Below are 25,779 nucleotides of genomic sequence, written 5' to 3' on the forward strand. Positions count from 1 at the left end.
ACGCACGCACGCACGCACGCACGCACGCACGCACGCACGCACGCACGCACGCACGCACGCACGCACGCACGCACGCACGCACGCACGCACGCACGCACGCACGCACGCACGCACGCACGCACGCACGCACGCACGCACGCACGCACGCACGCACGCACGCACGCACGCACGCACGCACGCACGCACGCACGCACGCACGCACGCACGCACGCACGCACGCACGCACGCACGCACGCACGCACGCACGCACACACACACACACACACACACACACACACACACACACACACACACACACACACACACACACACACACACACACACACACACACACACACACACACACACACACACACACACACACACACACACACACACACACACACACACACACACACACACACACACACACACACACACACACACACACGGCTATGAACCAGGGCTGAGGACTAATGTTGGGGGCCAGTCCTGAAGGCCAGGTGGCTGAACCAGGGCTGAGGGCTAATGTTGGGGGCCAGTGCAAAAGGCTATGAACCAGGCTGAGGACTAGTGTTGGGGGCCAGTGCTAAAGGCCAGGAGGCTATGAACCAGGGCTGAGGACTAATGTTGGGGGCCAGTGCTAAAAACCAGGAGGCTATGAACCAGGGCTGAGGACTAATGTTGGGGGCCAGTGCTAAAGGCCAGGAGGCTATGAACCAGGGCTGAGGACTAATGTTGGGGGCCAGTCCTGAAGGCCAGGTGGCTGAACCAGGGCTGAGGGCTAATATTGGGGGCCAGTGCAGAATGCTATGAACCAGGCTGAGGACTAGTGTTGGGGGCCAGTGCTAAAGGCCAGGAGGCTATGAACCAGGGCTGAGGACTAATGTTGGGGGCCAGTGCTAAAGGCCAGGAGGCTATGAACCAGGGCTGAGGACTAATGTTGGGGGCCAGTGCTAAAGGTCAGGAGGCTATGAACCAGGGCTGAGGACTAATGTTGGGGGCCAGTGCTAAAGGCCAGGAGGCTATGAACCAGGGCTGAGGACTAATGTTGGGGGCCAGTGCTAAAGGCCAGGAGGCTATGAACCAGGGCTGAGGACTAATGTTGGGGACCAGTGCTAAAGGCCAGGAGGCTATGAACCAGGGCTGAGGACTAATGTTGGGGGCCAGTGCTAAAGGCCAGGAGGCTATGAACCAGGGCTGAGGACTAATGTTGGGGGCCAGTGCTAAAGGTCAGGAGGCTATGAACCAGGGCTGAGGACTAATGTTGGGGGCCAGTGCTAAAGGCCAGGAGGCTATGAACCAGGGCTGAGGACTAATGTTGGGGGCCAGTGCTAAAGGCCAGGAGGCTATGAACCAGGGCTGAGGACTAATGTTGGGGGCCAGTGCTAAAGGTCAGGAGGCTATGAACCAGGGCTGAGGACTAATGTTGGGGGCCAGTGCTGAAGGCCAGGACTAATGCTGTGAGGAGTCGGACTGAGGGCCAAGGCTGTACAACTACCGTAGCCCTGCAGGGTTATAGGGCTCTTATCTGAGACAGTCACATGGTCCAGATTTCAACAGGGCTTTATTGTGACAGAGGGCTTCCTGCCCGTTAGCAATGCATGTCAACAGCCCCAGGAAAAGATGTCCCCTCATCAGCACAATCACTGGCCTCCACGGGACGGACAGGAAAGGAGAGGAGGTTGTGGAGAAAGGCAGCTCTAAGGCATTTAGCTTTAGTGTGTGTGCGCGTGCGTACGTACCTACAGTATGCGAAACAGTGGGTAATATGTTGTGTAATTCAGAGACTGAGACCATGTTAAATGTAATTGTGTATTATTAGTGAAAGGAAGGCTGCAGACCTCAGTCACAGAGAAAAACTATGACGAAAAATGTTCATCGACTACCTTTTTTGGGATGCACGCGCAGATCCGACACACCAAAGGTCTGACATGCGGAAACAACGCTCGGACATGCGCTGCTCCCGTGCTTGAGGTTATGGTTAGGTTAGGGTTTGAGGTAGGTTGTCGTTCTAATGACAGTCGGACCAATAGTATGTCGGAACTAAAGCCTGTAGCCCCTTTTTTCACAAAGGAAAACGAAATAAAAACTAAGCTATGATGACTAAAACTAAGTCTAAATATATTGACAATTTCGTCAACACATCTACACTAAAATGTTAGGGAGGGACAAGTTGAGAGGAGATCCAGGAGAACTAAATGACAAGTCATTGTATGCTTGGTTGCATGCTGAAAATAGCCGATCTACAAGCTCACAATGCGTCGCAGCGCTGCGACGCGTTGTGAGCTTGTAGATCGACTATTTGCAGCATGCAACCAAGTCTAAAATCAGGCATCACGACGCCATCAAGGCCCGCCAAATTTACATTTTAGTCTCATGATATGTACTCGACTTAAAACTAGACTAACACTAAAACATTTCAGGTGACTAAAATGTGACTAAAACTAAATCAAGATGTGCTGTCAAAAACAACACTGTGCAGACCTGATTCACATCAGTGCAGGACAACAGACCAGAGTCACTCACATTACCACAGGGATGACGGCTCACGCATACTCCTTTAGGTCATAACCTACTGTACTCACCGAGGCGAGTACAGTCCGTGATAAGCGACTCAACGCTCACCCCAAGTTCCCCAACACATCTCTCTGTTTTTACTAACCAACATCACCTAAAAGGTGAGTAGGTTTAGGTTATCACTAGGGATGTCCCGATTAGTTTTTTGCTGCTGATCAGATTCCGATAATTTGATTTTGAGTATGTGCCGATACCGCTTTTTCCCGATCCGATATGGTGATAATTAAACTTTTTCATGTCAAGGACCCCCAAATTGACACTAATTAGCCCGCAGACCCCCATTTGAAGAGATATGCCAGGAAGAATTTAAGAGAAGAATTTTACAGCTCTAGCAGTGATTCTCAACCCGTTTAATTTCAAAGACCCCCATTTTGACATGCATTAGGCTACGGTACGGACCCACATTTAATGGCATTTCTAGCTCTGGGATCCCAATTTATATTGTAAAATCAATGTTAATTTAACTCCTAAGGGGCCATTTGGGTCCAAACTATAATTTAGCTGGGGACCCCCTGGAACTCCCTCAAGGACCTAAACCACTGACCTAAACTGCATGACTGCAGAGTGCAGACCAGAGTGACATCATCACTGCAGGGCTGCAGAGCTGAGCCACGTCGTGGCACTGCTGCAGACCCAAGGCAGCCACACTGCTGCAGACCCAAGGCAGCCACACTGCTGCAGACCCAAGGCAGCCACACTGCTGCAGACCCAAGGCAGCCACACTGCTGCAGACCCAAGGCAGCCACACTGCTGCAGACCCAAGGCAGCCACACTGCTGCAGACCCAAGGCAGCCACACTGCTGCAGACCCAAGGCAGCCACACTGCTGCAGACCCAAGGCAGCCACACTGCTGCAGACCCAAGGCAGCCACACTGGTGCAGACCCAAGGCAGCCACACTGCTGCAGACCCAAGGCAGCCACACTGCTGCAGACCCAAGGCAGCCACCCTGCTGCAGACCCAAGGCAGCCACACTGCTGCAGACCCAAGGCAGCCACACTGCTGCAGACCCAAGGCAGCCAAACTGGGCACTGCTGCAGACCCAAGGCAGCCACACTGGGCACTGCTGCAGACCCAAGGCAGCCACACTGCTGCAGACCCAAGGCAGCCAAACTGGGCACTGCTGCAGACCCAAGGCAGCCACACTGGGCACTGCTGCAGACCACCACATGTTGTACTTTTACTCCACTACATATATTTGAAGTAGTTATTTTTGAGTAATTACAAAACATACGGCCATTTGAAAATAGCCAATCTACAAGCTCACAATGCGTCGCGATGCGACACATAGATCGGCTATTTTCAAAACATTGTTTATACATTTGAAGACTTGAAATGGGACAGTCTGCATAATCAGTTCCTTTACTTTTTGCACTTTAAGTACATATTCATGTCAATACTTTTACTCTACTACATTTTGAATTCCGGACTTTCACTTGTAACAGAAACAGAGTAGTTCTACATTGCAGTATTGATACTTTTACTTAAGTAAAACATGCAAGTACTTTTTACACCACTGCCAATCCATGACCAAAAAGTATTTCTTTGACGGTTCTGAAAAGGTGCACACACACACACGGCTGGCAGCCACCGAAACAACGCAGCACGGTCAACAACACTCATCACAGGTGTGTAAACAACAGGCTTGGTGTTTCTTTTATACATTTTAGACCATGTTTTTGAACTGAAGTGAGTTTCCTTTGCGTCCTCGCCAAAAGGAAAACAATGCATCCCCCTCATGTTTCAGAAATATCACATTTCTCACAACACAGTCAACAAGTATTCTGCCCCCAAACACTGTAGTGTCTGTCAGATTCAAGGCAATCACATTGTCACAAATACTGTAACTTTACTGTACCCAATACTACTTGTTGTGGACTGGTGGCATCAGATGTCAAACTGGTTTGAGCTTGTAGATCGGCTATTTCCTGCGAAGAGATTTTGCTATAGAGGGATAAAAGAGGGGGCCAAGTACAGAGTCACTAAGTGCTGTATAATAGAGCAGGGAACTGTGTTCCAAAAATGAACATGCCGGCTGTTTGACTCATATGGATATGAAGAATCAACTGCTAATGCTACTGCCGCCGAATTAGTTACATTTTCGATAGAAAAACTAGACTATCAAATATGACTGACGACACAGAGGCGCTCCTCCGACAATATCGCAGAGACCACAATGCCTATACGAGACGATTTTAAGAAACACAATGTTATTCTCCACAGAGAAAATTACTTCCTAGGAACCAGGGGACGACGAGTCACGTCAGGACTTCTGTGCTCTGTTGTGTATTCAGAAAGCATTTATATTTGTGCGTGCGTGCGTGCGTGCGTGCGTGCGTCTGACAGACACATGCAGTGTGTCAGAGATCCAGAGAGCCTGTCATCCCGCTCTCTACTCTCCATCCATCTGCCCCAATCCCCCCCGGACAGACGGACGGCCAGTGGAGCGAGACAGACCGAGAAAATACATAAATAAAACATCTGAGGAGAAAAGCAGAGTGAGAATCCCAGGAGGAGGTGGAGGAGGCTAACCTAACACCACCTCGGAGCAGGCCGGGGAAGTTGCACTGAGGGGTTCAGAAACCTCCGGTTCTGGAGGAGGAGGTGTTGTGTTGTGTTGTTCGTGGCTATAGTTATAGTTAGTATAGGCTTGTTCAGATTGGTGATTTCTTGCATACATGGGCAACCGGCGGCCGGGGGGGCCACATTAGGTTAATATCAGGATACAGATATTGATTTCAGCTAATTAGTAGTATTAAAATGTTATTGTCCTTTTTTATGTCCAATGTATTTGTATTTAGTTCATAAAGTTAACATAACTATAACTAAATGCATTAGAAATTAAATGAAAAGGTTACTTTTCAGGATTCCAATTCAAAAGTAGCAATTTTTTTAAAAAAATCACACCCGTGTGAACTGAGTGGTGTAAGGTCTTATATAGACTGATCAGCTGTGGTCTGACGTAATGTCTGACGTACCATGCTCATTTTTTTGGTACGGACAGACACGTAAACTAACAAAGCCAGTTGTAGGAGTGGTTTACACCACTCAAAAAATACAGGGTTTTCAATTAAAATATATAAAAAAGCTGATATACAGGCTCCAAACAAGGTTTTGAACTTGTAGATCGGCTATTTTTGCTACGACAGTAATATGCAATGTGGAAATATAGTGGCCCTCTCCATCATCAAAGTTGCCCATCCCTGATTTATTGTATATCGCCGATTGAAGGGAAGATCACCAGTTTCTTTCAGGCTGTCCAGATCAAATCAATACAGTACAGCAGTTAGAGGTAGCTTTTATGGGACAATGCAGGACAGGGAGGGCTTTCACTGAGCTCCGTGCTGTGATGTCACATAACGCCAACTGTTAAAGACAACGGAAGCTTATTAAGTACAATAATGGTTAACTAAAAGTTAACTCCAAGTCTCAAATAAACCTCTCCATCTCTGCAATAGGTCCAACTCTGTCTCAACACCAAAACAACATGTGATGCCTTCTGTTCTGCATCATGTCATTCCTCTAACCTGGGACATCCTGGTAAATCTTTAACGTATACGAGAAGTTGACAACCACCACCCACACGTATCACAGATTTTGAAATGGCCACAAACCAGGGTAATATTGCCCAAGCCTCGGCTATAGTGGCCTTGTGGTTGGAGTGTCCGCCCGGGGACTGGGAGGTCGGGGTTCGATCCCCGGCCGGGTCATACCAAAGAAAAATGGGACCCAGTGCCTCCCTGCTTGGCACTCGGCATCAAGGGTTGGATTGGGGGTAAGTTCCTGCGACATACTAGCGCCATGTCCAGGGGGTGTACGTGTACAACAAGCTGCCTCACACTACAGAAACAGGAGATACAGGTAGGCTCCTGCCCTATGGGCCTCATGGCTCGGCAAGGCTTACTTACTTACTCGGCTATATTAGGGCATTTAGCTGTACAATGGCCCTTGTAGTCCCCGACAGCGGGCAGTGCTTAGTGGAACCCCGGCTTCATTCGACGGCTCTCTTTGGCTTCTCAAGTGGCGGTTCTGCAACAGACACAGACGGACGGACGGGCGGCAAGAGAACCCGTTCTGCAGGCTCCAGGAATGCACAGACTGAGGATGATACCGTATCCTTTGTGCACAACAACAACACACCTGCGCTCCCCTCCACTCCCCCTCCCCCTCTTTGCCCTCCTTCCACAGAGATCGGGGTGGAGTGATTTCACAGACAAACAGCCTCGGAGGGGCTGTGCTGTGTGATCGCCACGTCTCTGCTGCTGTTATTGGAGAAAACATGGGGGGTTTTATCGCTTGTGGCCAGAACTGATTGCGAGGGTTCTTCTGGAGCTGATGGGAAAGGTTCCGTCGACCCTGATAGCAGCTCGGCGCTCTTGTTTAAAGAAAGCCCTGTTTGTGGAAGTGAAGTGAGTGCCAGCGAACACTCGAGTCATCCGATTCCCACACAATAGAGCCTCTCGCCACATGGAGGGTGCTTAGGGATGAGGAGGAGGAGGAGGAGGAGGGGGGCAGAGTGAACTGTGAAGAAAGTCTCTCAACAAATACAGCATCCGAGGCCAAACCAAAAGGGTCAAATGGCCTTCTAGTAATTCCACTTAGTCTCTCTGTAATTGGCTTCTTATATTGACTGTGAGAACAAATGCTGAGCTAATCTTCAATAAACTGCCCCAGAAGAGCCCGATTCATGTTCGGGAAAATCATTAAGGTCAGTCTATGGTCAATCATTAATCGATAAAGTCTATTAACCAGCTAAAAAGGGCATGCCAGCACCGAGCAGATGACCGCATGGCGTGTGAGATCATCATAAATAATGTTCCATTACGACTCTGCGGCCAAAATGTGGAATTTCTTTACATTTCTGATTAATAGTAGATAGAATAGTAGATTATTCAATTAATCAATTCTGATTGGACAAACTGTGTTGCATGTCAGTCCCTACGGTAGCAAAGTATTGCATAACCACTGTCTTAACCCATTTAGGCCTGACGTCGAAATAAAAAAAACGTTCACTCTGAAAGATTATATATTCAAAGATGTGTGCCGCATTTTTTACTATTTTTCAAAAATAGCAGACCTACAAGCTCGCTATGAGCTTGTAGATCTGCTATAGAGGGTAAGGGTATATGCGCGTGATGACATCATCAATCATACGTGAGAGTTATGCGGGAGCGCCTACTGACTGAGTGGCAAAAAAATACTTTCTGGTCTTGACAGCCCATTTATATCCAAACAGAAAAGTCCTATCTGATTGCATTAAACGACGTCAAACTCACTTTGCCATGCACTTTGCCACTCACTTTATGCATGCACATACCCTCTATTTCTGCCAAATGTTTTGACTCAGAATAGAGGTTCATCGGTTTAAGAAAAAAAATCAGACCAGTCTGAAGTGTTGGTACTCTGAACATAGGGACGGACATAGGGACATTGCTGTTCCTTGGAGTGCAGAGACGAAATGTTTTTATAATCGTCACCGAGGCGAATATATATAAGGTCTAATATAAGGTCTAATTCCTCATGGGGGCCGAGGCATAAGGTCTAATTCCTCATGGGGGCCGAGGCATGAGGTCTAATTCCTCATGGGGGCCGACTGCCGAGGCCCCGTGGCCCCCACGGACTCTACGTCACTGGGTCAAAAAAAAGGCTCCAACCTAAACGCATCACAGTGAAATGATGATGGCCAGGAGGATACTGCTGCAGTGTGAACCAACCTAAACGCATCACAGTGAAATGATGATGGCCAGGAGGATATACTACTGCAGTGTGAACTTGAAAGTAGTTCCACCATTCTTGGGAAAAGGGAAAAACAAAGACTGCACTAAATATAGCCCATTGAACGTGTGTTTCATCATCATTATGATGTGGTGGTGGTGGTGGTGAATGTAGGAGAACCAGCTGGAAAGAAACTAAAATAACAACCTGCAGCCAGACAGCTGATGGCTATAATGAAATATTCACAAGAGCTGGAAGAAAAAACAACAACGTAGTGTTTTCACACACACACAAATGCCACAGCAGTAAAAATCAAAGTGATGTGATTCTTTGACCTCATCAGCTAGGCGAACGCACGCATATCTGAGTGAGCGTGTCACATGGCATAGTCACATGCCCCCCCCCCCCCCCCCTGACCTTCAGTGGCATGGGTTATAGGACTGTGTGGTGCCGTGCGATGCCATGTTATTAACTGGCTGCCACCGCGCCACCTTTAGGGCCAGACAACCCACAAACGGCTGAAAATACTATTAGAAGATTCAAGATTGTGTTTCTCAGATGGGGGTACATACAACAGCGGGTACATTGTTATTTCGTTTATCATCTTCAATGACAACTTTGCATGAACCCTGCTGTGATAAACCAACAGTTTAAAAGAGATCTGTTCAAGAGTCACAAATTGCAACTCTTTCCCTGCATTTCTTAGTTGTAGTCCTCAGTTATACTAAGTTAGTTGCACACTGATCACGTGTAGTCAGACAACTATTTCACAATCTCTGAATGCTATATAGTCTGGAACAACTACACCTCCCGAAATCTGAGTAAGGAAGCTGCTATTTCCGTTCACTCAAATATATTTTAAAATATCTTTACAACAAGCTATACATGCTTAGATGATTTCTATTTATATTAGGATAAATTTGCGTGACTGTAAAGACGAAACGGAAGTGGGGAGGAGGCTCTACTTTATATTTCACTCATTATAGAGCTTCCGTTGCTCCAGACTGTATGACAGAAGCATTTGGAAATTGCGAGAGGCAACAGTCTGGCAACGCAAGACTAGTTGCAAACTGGTGTTGCCTGCAGCCGTAAATAGTAGAAATACATTGCGTCATGAATGAGCTTGTAGATCTGCAATTTGCTGTCAAAAGGAGGACAATCAATCATTCATTCATAGCATTGATTCTCTTGGAGTTTTCCAAGCAAAATGCTGGTGTTGAACTGGGTTTGACAGACTAGCCCACCACTGGGAGAGCACGCTCAGCTGTGTGCGTGCGTTAGAGATGGTGTGTGTATGCACTGGGCTTGTCCACAGTCCACCACTGGGAGAGCACGCTCAGCTGTGTGCGTGCGTTAGAGATTGTGTGTGTATGCACTGGGCTTGTCCACAGTCCACCACCATGTTAGCTGAACGGCTGAAGGTCGTGTAGTCAAGCGAAGCCCGCGGCAGGCAGTGTTTACACAGTCAAAACCAAACCAAACGTCACACCTCTCACTCAGCCCCACACACACACACACAGCGCTCTGTTCAAACTCCAATGGCACACACACTGGTCACGCGACTATAAATGACAAGGACTCACACATTTAACCGCTTTAATCCATTGAGACCTGGAACGCATCCATGTCACGTTAGCGTTTAACCACATTAACCATTAACCCATTTTGGGGCGGGAACCCCTTTTGGTGTTTTAAACATTGTTATAATTTAGCTATTGAAAAATAGCAGATCTACAAGCTCATAGCGCGCCACCGAGTGGCGCGCTATGAACTTGTAGGTCTGCTATTTTTGAAAAATTGTTAAAATGTGCCTCAAATCTTTCCGAAAATTGTCATGATTTAGAAAACTTTTTTTTTTAATTTCGACGTCAGGCCTGAATGGGTTAAAGTGTGTCAAATGATCTTTAACCCTCCACGGGACTCAATGTCTAACATTTACTCCACGACGTGAGGCAAAGTCATTAATATTCCATGTCACCCCTTCCCCCGTCAAAAAAAAGAACGAAGGCTGGCTAATCAGGGCTTTGATCAGAGACACACACTCATTAGCATTAGCTCTGGGCTATAGCTAGCACTGCAGGTGCACTAGGCTATATAGTCTTGGCAGCGAGCGAAAGGGGCTGCAGGAAAAGACTAAGAGAGAGAGAGAGAATGATGTGATTCTTTCTTTGGCAGGCAGGGAGAGAGAGAGAGAGAGAGAGAGAGAGAGAGAGAGAGAGAGAGAGAGAGAGAGAGAGAGAGAGAGAGAGAGAGAGAGAGACAGAGGGGTCTTTAAGGGACCAGGGCCCCAGGGGGCTAAGCAGGGATGCCTGGAGGCCACCAACATATCGCTGAGGAGACGGGGGGAGAAGCCTGCTTTATACTTGGCCGCGTATCGTCGTATTGTCGCGTAAAGCTAAAATAATAGCCGATCTACAAGCTGACAACAACATCACGACGTGCGAGAGAACATACACACAACTAGGTCAAGGAAAACAAGACCGAAAGAAAGAAGCCATATAGGGCTATGATGAGCACTTGAAACCTATTTACTGTATACATCGGCTAATAGACGACCTACAGTACAGGTTCACAACATGATGTGAGCTTGTAGATCTGCTATTTATTTTATAATTTCTTCTTTATATATATTGTTTTGAATATTTGGAAGATTAGTTTTAGAATAGATTTTAAGATTTTATTACTTGTTTTTAAAGCTCTAAATGGTCAAGCACCTGCTTACATCTGTAATCTTTTAACTCCCTACAAGCCTGGCCGCTGCCTGAGATCATCCAGCAAAACCTATTGAAGGTTCCAAAATCTCGCCTTATTACAAAAGGCGACCGGGCCTTTGCTGTACGGGCCCCTCGGCTGTGGAACTCACTGCCTGAGGATCTCAGGCTGGCAAACTCAGTATCCTCTTTTAAATCGCAGTTCAAAACTCACCTTTATTGCACAGCCTTTTTATGAAATGTTTTAATTGTGTTTATTTTGTTTTGTTTTATTCTTATTTTTACTGCTATTATTATCTGTAAAGCACTTTGTAAACTTGTTTTTGGAAAGGTGCTATATAAATAAAGTTATTATTATAATTATTTATTTCTTAAATTAATGTAGCACTGTCTTGCACACTTGCACACAAAAGTAGCAGACCCAGAAGCTAATAATGTGTCACTAATAGTAATAACTATGCAACATGTTGTGAGCTTGTAGATCTGTTATTTTCTGTTCTCATTTATTTCAAAACGATATTTCAAAAATGTATTTTATGATTTCATATTTATTTCAATGAAAAGTAGGCTATTAACAAGAACTTGTTAAGAAGTAACCTTTTTGGTTACTGTACATACTGTACAAAGTTTCCACCAGATAGCGAGGATAATGTGAACGGCACAGCTGCTGTGTTATGATGACCAATCAAATGACACTAGTGGTGAATACGCCCTCATGTGTAATGGATAAATAAGACAGACAGCCAAACGTCTGCCTGACACATGGTGCACCCCACCGAAGCAGCAGCACCACACCCTTCAAGGAGTCCCCAATCCAAGACCCACTGACGGAGACCACCTCACTCAGACATGCAGCAGATTCCTCAACTTGTATGCTTCCTTGGCCTGGCACTAGGTAAAGACAAATGATCGTTCTGAAATACAGGTACAGTGTATATGGTTCCATATGGAAGAAGTTTGCAAGCTTTTTTTCGTCCGTGGACCCCCAGTTTAACCTATTATGGCCGGGAAAGCCTGTACGTTGTTATACCTTTGAAACACGGGAAAAACATCTGTGTAATGTTTTGAATTTAAAAAAAAAAAAAGAGTTTCTGAAAACTTAGGGATTAGAAGTCGGTTAGAAATTAGCCTCAGGTCTAAATGCATGTAATACATTAGCCCACACACTTCCATTTCACACAAGCTTTTCATCTCTGGAAAATAAATAATACCTATGTATATGTAAAATACTCAGTGTTAAAGGGATATTTCACTTTCAAAGAAATGTTTGGTCATTTTATCTACTCAGGCTTATGTGAACACCCCAGTTTTTATGTTGCTCGATTCATTTTAGCTGCCCTGCCCTCCTTCCAATACAAAATTGTAACTTCAAACACCATTTTAACCATGATAGATTCATCGAACACTCACTGCCCGTAAAATATGTGAGGTAAACCAGGTTTTTTAAATTATTATTATTATTACTTTTATCATTTATTTTTAATATTTTTTGGAAGCGTCAGGGAAAGAAAAAAACAATATTAAAAAAAATAAAACAAAAATAGGACACCATGATTCACCACGAAAAAGGACAGGTGTTTTCGATTAACTAACATGGTTAAAATGGAGTTTGAAGTTACAATGGGTTTGTATAGGAAGGGGACAAGGCAGCTAAAATAAATAATAAATATATCTAGTAAATACTGAATCAAGCAACTTAAGTAGACGATGAAATGACCAAAAGTATTTTTGAAAGTGAAATAACCCTTTAATTTAACTCTTCAAAAGGTACAGAACTTAGGGTCCATTTGGTTCCTAATATAACTCATTTAGCTGAAACACAAGTAGTTTAACCACTTTTACCCTATAGTGCTTAAAGGAGAATTCCATGCTAGAAGGCTTTCTTACCTTTCTTTGTAGTCGTTACGTCCCCACCAAAGAGGTCCAGGTGTTTTTTTGTGCAAAAACTCCTTATTGGCTGTTTCCCCTACCATAAGCCCTTTAATGAATTGCATTGAATGGGAATCGAATGGGACTATGGGGTGTTGTGCTAATTCGCTATTTCCATCGAAATAAGTAGTAAAGTGTGCCGCTTGGGATATTATTTACATTATGAAGAGAGGATATATACAAAAAAATAATAATTTTGAGCGATGGAAATAAGCGAATTAGCACAACACCCCATAGCCCCATTCAATTCCCATTCAATTCAATGCAATTCATTTAGGGCTTATGGTAGGGGCAATAGCCAATAAGGAGCTTTTGCACAAAATAACACCTGGACCTCTTTGGTGGGGACGTAACAACTACAAAGAAAGGTAAGAAAGCCTTTTAGTATGGAATTATCCTTTAACACCAACACAAATCTTCTGTTATGGGGTCCCTGGCACAATATCTTTTCAGATGGAGGTCTGCGGCCAAATACTACCACCACTGATCTACTGCTAACGTTATTATTTTTACTGTGTGTAGGCACCGTGCTCCCCAATCTCTTCTTTTCTTTACTGTGTGTAGGCACCGTGCTCCCCAATCTCTTCTTTTCTTTACTGTGTGTAGGCACCGTGCTCCCCAATCTCTTCTTTTCTTTACTGTGTGTAGGCACCGTGCTCCCCAATCTCTTCTTTTCTTTACTGTGTGTAGGCACCGTGCTCCCCAATCTCTTCTTTTCTTTACTGTGTGTAGGCACCGTGCTCCCCAATCTCTTCTTTTCTTTACTGTGTGTAGGCACCGTGCTCCCCAATCTCTTCTTTTCTTTACTGTGTGTAGGCACCGTGCTCCCCAATCTCTTCTTTTCTTTACTGTGTGTAGGCACCGTGCTCCCCAATCTCTTGCCTGAGGTGAAGCTAGAGCGTGGAAACTGCCCAATGTACTGGTACACCTACAACGGTCGCTGCTACACCTATAAAGCTACATATATGTTCTGGGGCGAAGCAGAGAGCCACTGTGTATCTCAGAATGCCAACCTGGTGTCCATCCACAATGCTGGGGAGCACAGCTTTGTCCGATCCCTGATCCGGCACTTTGACCCAGAAGAGATAGTCACCTGGATTGGACTGAGTGACACTGACTACGAGGGTCGGTGGATGTGGTCTGATGGCTCCAGTGTGAAGTACACCTCATGGGCAGGGGGACAGCCCAATGGTGGCCAGAGGGACAACTGTGTGTGTACCAACTGTCCAACTCACTGGTGTGACTCAATATGTTCTGTTAATAAGCCTTTTGTTTGTAAACTACGTACTTAAACTCTCTCTAAAGGAGTTAAACATTAAACATATGCATGTGTTTACTGGTGCAATCCATTTCAGTGTGTCTTTATTGTTAATGCATTGAAAACATTATTGAGACATTCTTGATCTTTTTTTCTTCATAAAATTATACATATAAATATTGGCCAGTATATCCTATCGGTATCTGCTTGTTAAAACATATTGGAATGGGATTGGCGTGGAAAAAGCCCATATCAGTCAGGCCAGGCCCTACTAATCAATGGCGTTTAAAAGCAGAATTCTGCCAGAGCGGAGAGGAGGAGAGGAGAGGAGAGGAGGAGAGCAGAGGAGAGATGAGATGAGGGGAAAGCAGTGATGAGCTGACTGCATGGCGGGCGGTGATGAAACGGTTCCCATCAACAACAGAGCAGACCTCCACAGACCTCCACAGCGTCAGCCAGCCGAGAGGGCTGCCTTTTGACCGAGCGCGCTGTGAGGAGGTTAATCATGAATCCATGGCAATCCATGCAACCAGCTGCACAGCACTGCACTTTCCGACAGAGAGTCTCTCCTCTCTCTCCTTTATCACACGAGGCAATTCACACAGAGACAGAGAGTCTCTCCTGTCTCTCCTTTATCACACGAGGCAATTCACTCAGAGACAGAGAGTCTCTCCTGTCTCTCCTTTATCACACGAGGCAATTCACTCAGAGACAGAGACAGTTAGGAAGTAGTGCAGTATGAGCGTAGAGAGTGGTGGAAACTATTATATTTACTTAAGTAATGTACATAAGTAACATTTTGGAGTATTTTTATTTACTTGAGTATTATCCCTATTACCGTATTGCAAATAGTATCCGATTTGCAATACTTTCGCTTCTACTCCACTACATCACAGGCAAATATTGTATTTTTACTAATTCCGGACTTTTACTTGTAGTATTTAGTATTATACCGGTAGTTAGTATATTGCAGTATTGATACTTTACTACTTAACCCATTCTGGACGGGAATCCCTATTGGTGTTTTAAGCATTATGTTATACTTTAGCTATTGAAAAATAGCAGATCTACAAGCTCATAGTACGAGCTTGTAGGTCTGCTATTTTTGAAAAATCGTGAAGATGTGGCGCAAAACGTTTTTAACTCAAATCTTTGCTTCTGATGGGTTCCTGGAATAACATATTTTCAGTCGGCGTCCAAATACATATCATTTTGGGGGTCCTTGACATGAAATATTGAGCACCACTGATATAGAAACATAGGTATTTCAGAAAACTGTTTAGAAGACATTTTTTAAATGTCGACGTCAGGCTTAAATGGGTTGAGTAAAACATTTGAGTACTTTTCCCACCGCTGCCTGCCTGCCGCCGTCTATCCCCAGGTGATGATGATAACGACACACAGCTGCTCCCGTCGCCACTGGATGGGACACCCCGCGGCGACGCTGGTCTGATGCCCGTCAATCACAACACCAGTCAATCACACGCTGGGCCAAATTGGTGTGCCTTATCAGAGGGTGGCAATTAGAAGCCATTCATTCATCCCTCTCTCTCTCTCTCTCTCTCTCTCTCTCTCGGCACATTGGCAAGAGACTGATCTGATTTATGGGGTTGGTTGAGCTGATAAGGCCTTGGGGGCTAGCAGACAGTTGTGCGTCTGTATGTGTGTGTGTGCGTGCGCTGCTGCAGCCTGAGTAAAAGTCCCTGTAAAGCACGGGACCAGGATGCTAGATTTAGAGCTGCCAGCGCCAGTTAAAGGCATAAGAACATTAATAACAGGCTTGGCTCTGCCATGCATCATAACCTCTAAGCAGTGTTATTCGCACGCATGCATGCACGCATGCACAAACACACACACACAGACACAGACACACACACACACACAGTGATTAACACACCACTGTCACACTGAGGAAACGGAGCCGTCAAGCATCCTCACAGTTTACACAGAGCCGCAACAACAACAACAACATGGGCTATAATAATAATAATAATAATTTATAGTTGGTGCACTCGGCTTGTAATAAATAAACCATACTTTCCCAGTGAAATGTCATCAGGCTTGTTGTAACGCCTGAGGCAACAACGTGAGGCTGTGAGTGACTGGGGATCAATGGCTGGCTGCTGCTATACTGCAAAGTGTTGTGTCACCACGCAATTACCCAGGCTTCAGTACACACGCCATCATAACAACATCGCCATGAAACGGATCAAAGCTTTTTTTCTCCTATCCCAAATTTGGTCATTAACCTGTTCAGTATGGGACCCCCTTTTGGTGTTTTAAGCATTACGTTATACTTTAGCTATTGCAAAATAGCAGATCTACAAGCTCATAGCACAGAATCGGGAAAAAAAATCGGGAAAATGTGACGCAAATCTTTGAATATATATTCTGTCACAGCAGCAAACGTTTTTAAATCAAATCTTTGCTTCTGGGGGGTCTCTGGAACAACATATTTTCAGGTGGGGATCGGCAGTCAATTACATATACTTTTGCGGGTCCTGGACATGAAAATGTTTGAACAACACACAAAAAAACAAACAAGGGTTTTTCAGAAAACTGTCAGGATTTGGAAGGCAGTTGTAGAATTGTCCTCAGTCCTAAATGGGTTAATCCCCCCCCCCCCCCCCCCCCATCAACACCTACGTGTTGATCTGGGGAGGGGGTAGACAAGTGGTTCGCAAACATTTTAGCTCAACGCCCGACCGAGGGATTAGACGCTTGCCCGGGACCCAAACTAGTGCAAATAGCAGATCTATAAGCTCACAGCGTGTCGCTTATTAGCGCCGTGAGCTTGAACACGCCATCCCCGCCCAGTCCCCTGGCACCCTGACCAACTTGTAAGAGTCACTAGTAGTGCAGCGACAAAGATTGCCTTCCCCAAACTGGCTTCCATGAACAAGGCCAACTGTGTCGGGTGGTTGGAGTGCACTGTGGATCAGTGTTGATTTTGACAGCATATTTTGATTTTAGTTTTAGTCATAGTCTCAATTAGTTTGAAAATAGCCGATCTACAAGCTCACAACACGTTGTGAGCTTACTGTATAGATCAGTTATTTTCAGCATGCAACCAAGTGTAAAATTACTTGTCCACTAGTCACTTCCTAACATTTTAGTCTAGTTTTTATTTGTTGACAAAATTGTCAATATATTTAGTCTCAGGTTTAGTCATCATACCTTAGTTTTCATTTTGTTTTCGTCAGTGAAAAAATGTTAGTGGACGGACATTTTTCGTCATAGTTTTAGTCGAAATCAACACTGCCGTGGATGAGTCAACTCCATGGTGGCTGGGCAGTAACTTTAGCCCCTGTGCTGTGCCAGTGCCACCCGGAGACCCTCTGCTGTGTGAAAACAGTAACTTTAGGCCCTGTGCTGTGCCAGTGCCACCCGGAGACCCTCTGCTGTGTGAAAACATAATGGGGCATATCATTTCATTAGGGTGTCGCCGTGCCAAAATATTGCATGAATGAATGCTTATCAGCGTGCAGCCAGCGCCGTGCTGTGTAACAGACTGTGGCCTAGACTCTAGTCATGTGACTCATCATGTCTGTACACAGCGCTGCAGGGAGTTGTGCACAGTACAGTGGCACTGGCTGAAGGCCTGTCACAATTAGGACATAATCGCCTTAATTGCAATTATTTGAGATGATCGCAATTATTTGTGCATAATTGTCGTGTTTCCATGTTGAAAGATTTTCATCTTTCCAAAAAATAAAAGCAGAAATAGCAGATCTACAAGCGTACACCGCATCACAAAGCTTGTAGATCAGCTATTACCGTGTATTTATTTATTTTACTTTAATAGTATAAAATTATGAAATATCAGTAAAACAAATTGTATATTTCAGTTATTTGAATTATTATCTGACCTGTGCAATGTATTTTATTACGATTATGCCTAAAAGGCAAATTAATCACCATTAATCGCAAAATTTTGTGTGACAATTAGTCGTCAACTTAAACTTTGTAACCGTGACAGCCCTACTCTGAGCTCAGAGATAAAACAGTGGCTAATCGTGGCAGCTCAATGACAGGCAGCTGTCGACTGGTAACTGTCTCTCAATCAAGGAGCACCACAGTGGAAAGTGTGTGACTTTATAGGGTCCCCCCTCGATGATATTAAGGCCCTTGCATAATTTATGCTTTTTAGTAACCCAGAGTGACAAGCAGTTAGCAAATAGCCTGTGGCGTTATGTGGCGAACCAGCCAGGGCATCACATAGCAAGTAGTAAAACACTCAAACACAACCTGCGCCTAGCATCCATGCATGCATGCATTCCCCAATTAGTCGTTTTCTTTTTTAGCACATTCAAAGGATTACGCCAGGGCTGGGCAACTTTGATGATGGAGAGGGCCACTATATTTCCACACTCACTCCCTAGGGCCATATATTACTGTCGTAGCAAAAATAGCCGATCTACAAGCTCAAAACGCGTCGCAGCGCGACGCGTTTTGAGCTTGTAGATCGGCTATATTTGTAGATCGGCTATATTCGAATTTAAATCTTGAATTATTTTTTGCTGTTTTTGAATTGGAATCCTGAAAATTAACATTTTTATGTAATTTCAAATGCCTTTAATTATACATGTGTTGAAGCATTGAGCTACTGATTTAGACTGAAGTAATTACAGCGGGTCATGTTTGCATGTTGTGGAATTGTAACGGCTGAAACCAATATTATATCAGTATTCTGACATTAACCTAAGGGCCACATTAAGTGAAGGTGGGGGCCGCATGTGGCCCCCGGGCCGCCAGTTGCCCACCCCTGGATTACGCTATAAACCCTCAGTGTGTATTTGGATGGAGCTTAAAGCAGGCTTGTACAGAGTACAGACTACTAGAGTCACCACACTGACGCGGTTTCCAAAATGAAGGCTCAAGCTTGCGTCGAATCTACATTAACACATTAAAAGATCTACAAAGCTCAACATGCGTCGGGCATTTGTAGAATCGTACTATTTCCAAGTCGAGGGCCCCCAAATTGTACAGTATGTATTTGGCCGCAGACTGCCATCTGAAAATGTTGTGCCAAATTGATGTTAAAAAATAAATTATATTTTCAGAAATCTTTAAAAATAGAAGACGTAGAAACTCGCAGCGCGGCACAAAGTGACGCACTGTGAGGTTTTATATCTGCATTTATTTTATTTATTTTTTAGCCAACATGGGTAAAGTGGTTGAAGTGATTGTGATTCTATTTTTGCTGGGGACCCCCTGGAACCCCCTCCAAGGTGTAATTTGTCCTTGGGGGGGGGGAGACTTTGAGAACCACTGGTGTAGAGGGAAAACAGGAGGGAGCCTAGAACAGATCCCTGGGGGACTCCTGTCAAGTATACACTGCTGGTTAAAACGGATAAGACCACAGCTGACCGGCAGGACCTTGGACATGCTGCAAAAGGCTATGCGATAGAATGTAAACATGGGGCTCAAATCCGATTGCTGTAACAACCTGCACTGCACATCTAACTTAGCGTCCAAGTAACCAGTGTAACTGGACAGACCGGTTTTGTTGTTGGCTTTCATGTGGAGTACTGTATGCACACGGGGAAGGAAAAAGAAAATACCTTGAGCAATAAGATGAGATGCTGAAATTTTACAGACAGATTGCCAAACTCTCCCCTGGAGTTGAAATACCAAATGGACAGAGGCGTCGTCATCCTCGACGTGCGACTCAATGCTTACGTAACAATGAACAAAACTAAATAGGCTTATAAAAAATTAAAATAAAAAAGGCTTAAAAAGCCTTTATTATATCTCCAGTCTGCCTCGCAACGATTATCAAACTTCTCTTCTTTTTTTTTACCACTGCCAAGGCGGACAAGCTTCACTTTCATGTCAGTATTTCCTTGGGAAAGAAACCTCCCCAAACACTGAAAAGAAGGGCATAAAATAGGCCATGTGAAATTAAACTAAGCATTTTCGTTACCCCCCTATTGTCTGAAGTCCAAAGCAAAGCAAGTCCAAAGTAAAGAGGGAGGGGGGAGGGGGGGGGGGGGGGGCATACTGTAAATTACTGTTTCCCAAACAGTGGGTCGGGCCAATATTTATGAGTCACGACTCGACTTTCCTCTCCCTTTACATTTTAAAACAAACAAATACATATAAGACATTATTTAAATAAAGAATAATACAAAGAAGTAGTGAAAATAGCCGATCTACAACATGCTCACAACGTGGCGCGAAGCAACTTGACTCAGTTTGTAGATCTGGTATTTTCACTAGTTTGGGGTCCCGGGCAAACGTCGAATGTCTCTTTTGGGGTCACAGGCTAATAAAGTTTGGGAACCACTGCAGTGTAAAATTATTCAACTGGTATCCTGGTGGTGATCTAAATTCAGGATGAAATCAAAGGAGTAATTTACCAGTCATACAACATTAACCCCTTTGTGTTTTAAACATTATGTTATAATTTAGCTATTGAAAAATAGCAGATCTACAAGCTCATAGCGCGCCACCGAGTGGCGCGCTACGAGCTTGTAGGTCTGCTATTTTTGAAAAATCGTGAAAATATTTATTTCATATTTTTTTTTAATTTCGACGTCAGGCCTAAATGGGTTAATCCAACCAGTTCCATTTCTATCAGTATCAGCTAGCTGTCTGCATGACTGAGCTTTGGGTGAGAACATAATTAACCTGCTGCCCGCCGGCAGAGATGTGTGGCAGAGTATTGTTAAGTAGCAGATCTACAAGATCGCTTTGCGACGGCGTTTTTCGCTGCGTTTCGAGCTTGTAGATCTGCTACTTTTGATACTTTTGTGTGACACTGTAATAATGTACACACTAGAGTTGTTCCAATAGTGATACTTCCTAAACTCCTAGTATTCGGTATCGGCGAGTATGACAGTCAGACTATGCCATTCCAAAACACCATATCATCATTTATCACGTGATAATTATGACATTCACAGTACTCAATAACTTTGTATTTTGAATGCTTCAGCACTACTGTTGTTTTTTTGTTCCCCATCAGTGGTCCTCAAACGTTTACATTTCAAGCACCTCCCTAACTCAGAGTGTACAAATGGACCCGTACGGGTCCATTTGGTTCCATCTGTACACTCTCGAGTTACAGACCTGGGTTCGTGACGTGGTTAAAAACAATCAACCAAGGAGTTGCATACTGCAGAAACAGAAACATGTATCAACATCTCATGTCGTTTCATTTTCTAACGTCACCATTGCTACACCACCTCCATTCATTCAGGTCTCTGCTGACTCTGCATTAATAGACTGAGTGAAGACCGGTACATTATATACAGTAGCTTAGTTGAGAACAAACGGAAAATAGTCATCCGTTTCTGTTTGTGTACTGCGACATCCACAACATAGCCTACTGTACCTACTATTTTAAGTAACACACCGTTTCCTAAAATAAAGTCAGTCAAGACCCATTTGTTGGGGGCGGCGCCGGAGAGTGAATATGCCCTTGTTTTTTGTTGCCTTCCTTCATTTTGTCATATTATTTTAACATCTTTTCTAAAGATTTCCACAGAATATTCAAAACGTTTTCATGAGTTGAAAACAACATTCAAACATTTTTCAAAAATAATTTGATGAATAAAATGTAGTTGTAGTTCTGCTATTTTTCAATAGCTAAAGTATAACATGTGGGTATCAGAGGAAGTGCCACCCATGAGGATGATGCCACCTCACCAGCAGGATTAACACGACTAACTGACCGTTAGACACGGCCTCCTCCCATAACCAAAACCCTCTGAAAGACATTTCTAGAACAACAAGAAATAGTATGACTCAGCCAAAACCATTAGACCCAATGGTGCGCGGCAGGCTTTGTGAATGGGCTTTATGTATTTGATGTATTACTGTACTGTATTGTTTTCTGTTCTTGCTTACTATAAATCGCTCTGGATTAAGAGCTAAATTGTAAATTGGCTCAAACTCAAAATGTGTTTTTGAGCTGCTTGTAGATCAGCTATTTTCACAATTTATTTTTTGACCCATTCGGGGTTTTGGTGTTTACCCCCTCAGGCCGGGAACCCATTTTTGGGTTCTGTACAGTATGTACAGTTTTCAAAAATGTAAAAATGTTGATGCTGCTATATAAATATTTTTTATAGTTTTTCAGAAAACTCAGGCCTAAATGGGTTAAGTTTCAGTATAAAAATGTGTTAAAACCAGGTAAAGGCCACACTTTATGGACCCAGCCATGGGTAAATCCCTCACTTTTATAATCATTATTTTTAGGGTTAGGTATTATGAATGCAACACAACGTTCCACAATACTGATGATAGTGCTGTCAAACAAGTTTATGAAACCATGTATGAAAAGGTTTAGTCATCAACACAATTATTTTAAATACAATATGTAGTAGTCGGGTTCCCGGGTTCATCTCTCTCTCTCAGCTGAGGGTTCCTTGGCCTGAAAAACACTGAAGAACCCCTTCTCTAACAATTTATTTTAAAGATATAAAGCTCTCATTCTCTGCGTTCATCGCCTGCTCCTGGAAGGAGCAGAGATGCACACAGCAGTCAGGACCTCAACGATACAAGCTGTCATTCTTCTCCTCAGAAACATGAGACACAGAGTCACGCTAATGGCTGTCTAGTATCACTTAACCTCTGCAGCAAACACACATGTTCAATATCAATTAGCAAGATCACAGCCCGGGGCCACGTCTTTGATAATGCCACATGTCACAGAGCAGATAACCGGATACACATTGAATGCGTTGTCCTTCCTGCTCGAGCTCGACGTGCTTTGATCTAAAAAAGAAGCTAAACGAGACACAGTCTAATAACCAATCTTGAAATAGTCTAATAACCAATCTTGAAATATTAGTTAAGTAATTGGCAGAACAAATCCACGTCTTCAATGAAATATGTTCATTTTGAATCTTAGTGTTCATTATTAGTAGTAGTTGAACTTCAGTAGTTGAACTTCATATAATTGATTAAATTACAATTAATTTGGGGAACCAACAGTAACCGACAGTATTTTGAAGTGTGTGCCTTCTGTCTTGATATTCCAGGGCTCGGAAGGCGATTCGATAATAAATAAGTCATGTACATAAGTCATGTAGGGACACAGTAAACGAGTGATTTGTTCACTCCTTTGCTGTTTATTGGTACTCTCAAAGTTAAATTAACACTCTGGATCTAGCGAACGGTGTATGAATGAACAGAATGATCAGATAGCCTACGCCTGGACACAGCTAATCTGCCATCAAACATAGCCTCTTCAGAGGTGCTTTACAATGGTGGGAATGTCAGTCATAAACACTGAGGAAGGCTCAAAGCCCAAAACGCATCCGTGTATGCTGTGACTGTGTGTGAGTATCAGAGTATATTCATTTAAAGTACCAGAAGGACTTTTGGAGTGCTGGCTATTTCTTTCATACTGGGAAGTGGGAATGTCACAGTCACACACACAGACATATGTCAGAAACACTAAAGGAAAACAGGTGATCAGACGCTGATGCAAATGGAATGTAAATTCAGCACAGGCTTGCTTTACTTTTAGAGTGAAAGATAGAGACATACGGGGAGATTCAAAGAACATCTTTGTTCTCCATCTCTTTCCGCAAATCTGGCAGACGGCAGTTTTTCTAATAAACAAGAGTTTTATCAGGCATTTTTCCCAGTATGACTCTTTGATGTGACACGGATAAGACTGTGAGTGACAAACCTCTAGTGAATAGTCATACAGTGAAATTCTGTCTGGCTGATATATACCGTGTGAGGAGAACTGATGGCCTGGTGTGATGTGACGTCTATGTAATAACTGTTCCTCTATCGTTAGAACAGTAGCTGACCACGTTATCTCCACCAGGCCAGAGATATTGCATTTGCCCAGGCTGTGTGTCTGTGTCAGCGAGGGAGTCCACTCACTAGGCATGTACGCACAGAGTTACATTTTTGTGACTGCATACTGCACAGCGTTCACATACCAGCATGGCAAGGCATGGCACCGTTTCCCATTGGCACACACGCACTAGTGCAGGGGTTCTCAACGTTTTTGGCCGGGGACCCCCGGAAATGCTTTGGCAATGTCTCGGGACCCCCGCCCCGCCCCCCCCCCCCCGACCCCCAAAATAAATTGACTGCTACAATAACCTTAAACCATTTTGGGCGGGAACCCCTTTTGGTGTTTTAAGCATTGTTATAATTTAGCTATTTTTGAAAATTCGTGAAAATAAAATTTAAAAATAAATCTTTTTTTTTTTTTTTTTTTGAAAATAATGTGGGGACCCCCTAAAATAATTTGGCGACCCCCCGAGGGGTCGCGACCCACGGGTTGAGAACCCCTGCACTAGTGCAGTGGTTCTAGTGGTGGATATTGCTTTCAATCTCACAACAGATATGTATCACGATACAGAGGCCACGATACGCTATCCTATTTTACAATTGAAAACATGTCCCCAAAAGCACGCACAGGAACAAAAGGCACCAGCTACTACGTCACTGACACGCTGCAACACGCTGCAACACACACTGCAACAACACACTAACACGACACAGCCTTACCCTCCGCGTCGATCCACGGCTATCTCCTCATGTCGCGCCGCACGCCCACAATCAACAACACCCGCGTAAAAACTGTCATTGCACTGCCACTACAGCCGCCTCCCGTCCACACTCACAAACAACATCTATATCAATAATAAACACAAACACGCCACAAGCACCGACACCCCCGCCTAATTTGTTGCCAGGTCTATGAAAACTAGCCCAGAAAAAATGCCATTCAACACGCTACTTACAACTCGCTTACAATTCGCGGACCTGGCAACACTGCATCCTGTTTTCCCATTGGCTACGGTTGCTACAACACGCATTTGCACTGCATCTTGGGAGCAACACAGCTTAATGCAGGGGTCACCGATTGCTGTGCTACATCCCCCTCATGTTATCACCACCCCGTTCGGCTACACCACACACACTAACCTACACCATTCTCCACATGCAACACAGGGCCCTTATTGGCTAGCCCCCTCACATGGCGATCCCCACGCAACAAAACACAGCCAGCCACACACACACACACCCACACACACACACAACGCCCACGTTCGGAAATATCGCACTGAGCGCACTGTGCAAACCTGGCGTGGTACAAGCGGGACAAACCGACGCGCATATATGGACACTACACGCACACGCGCGCGCTGCAACAACACACAGCTACGTACAGTGTGTGTGTGTGTGTCTGTGTGCGTGCGTGCGTGCGCGGGGGGGAATTTGGATCGACTCGCGATGCAGCGAAAATGCCACTACACTACACAGGGCTCGACAGTGCGACTAGGTACTCGCATTTGCGCCTTACAACATCACCGTGCGAGTTGTACCATTCACTTTGTACCACCGGTGCGACTACACAATCCGAACTTTAAAGCTACAACTTGCGCAGTTTACATCCACAAGAATGTGTCACTCTCTCGGTTCTGCACCGCTGCTGGAGAAGTATAGCACTGTCGCAGGCAGCGCAACTAATCCCCCCCCCCCCCCCCCCACCCCAGAGACGGAGGAGAGAGAAGAGAGCGAGAGAGACAGAGAGCACACACGTGAGTCCTGCACATTATATTGACCCAATATTAATTTGTACAACCTAGCAAAGCATAAGATATGATGGTTTGGAGAATAGGCTGGTC

The 25,779-nt window shown here is 44.5% G+C and overlaps 1 protein-coding gene across 5 annotated transcripts in view; it reads right to left on the reverse strand.

Moving 5' to 3' along the window:
* The window catches only part of ralgapa2 (Ral GTPase activating protein catalytic subunit alpha 2), a 233,553-nt gene that overhangs the window by 194,851 nt on the left and 12,923 nt on the right, over positions 1-25,779 (reverse strand). The window lies entirely within an intron of this gene.

This window comes from Electrona antarctica, assembly GCF_951216825.1.
Source record: "Electrona antarctica genome assembly, chromosome: 18".
Classification (NCBI taxonomy): Eukaryota; Metazoa; Chordata; class Actinopteri; order Myctophiformes; family Myctophidae; genus Electrona; species Electrona antarctica.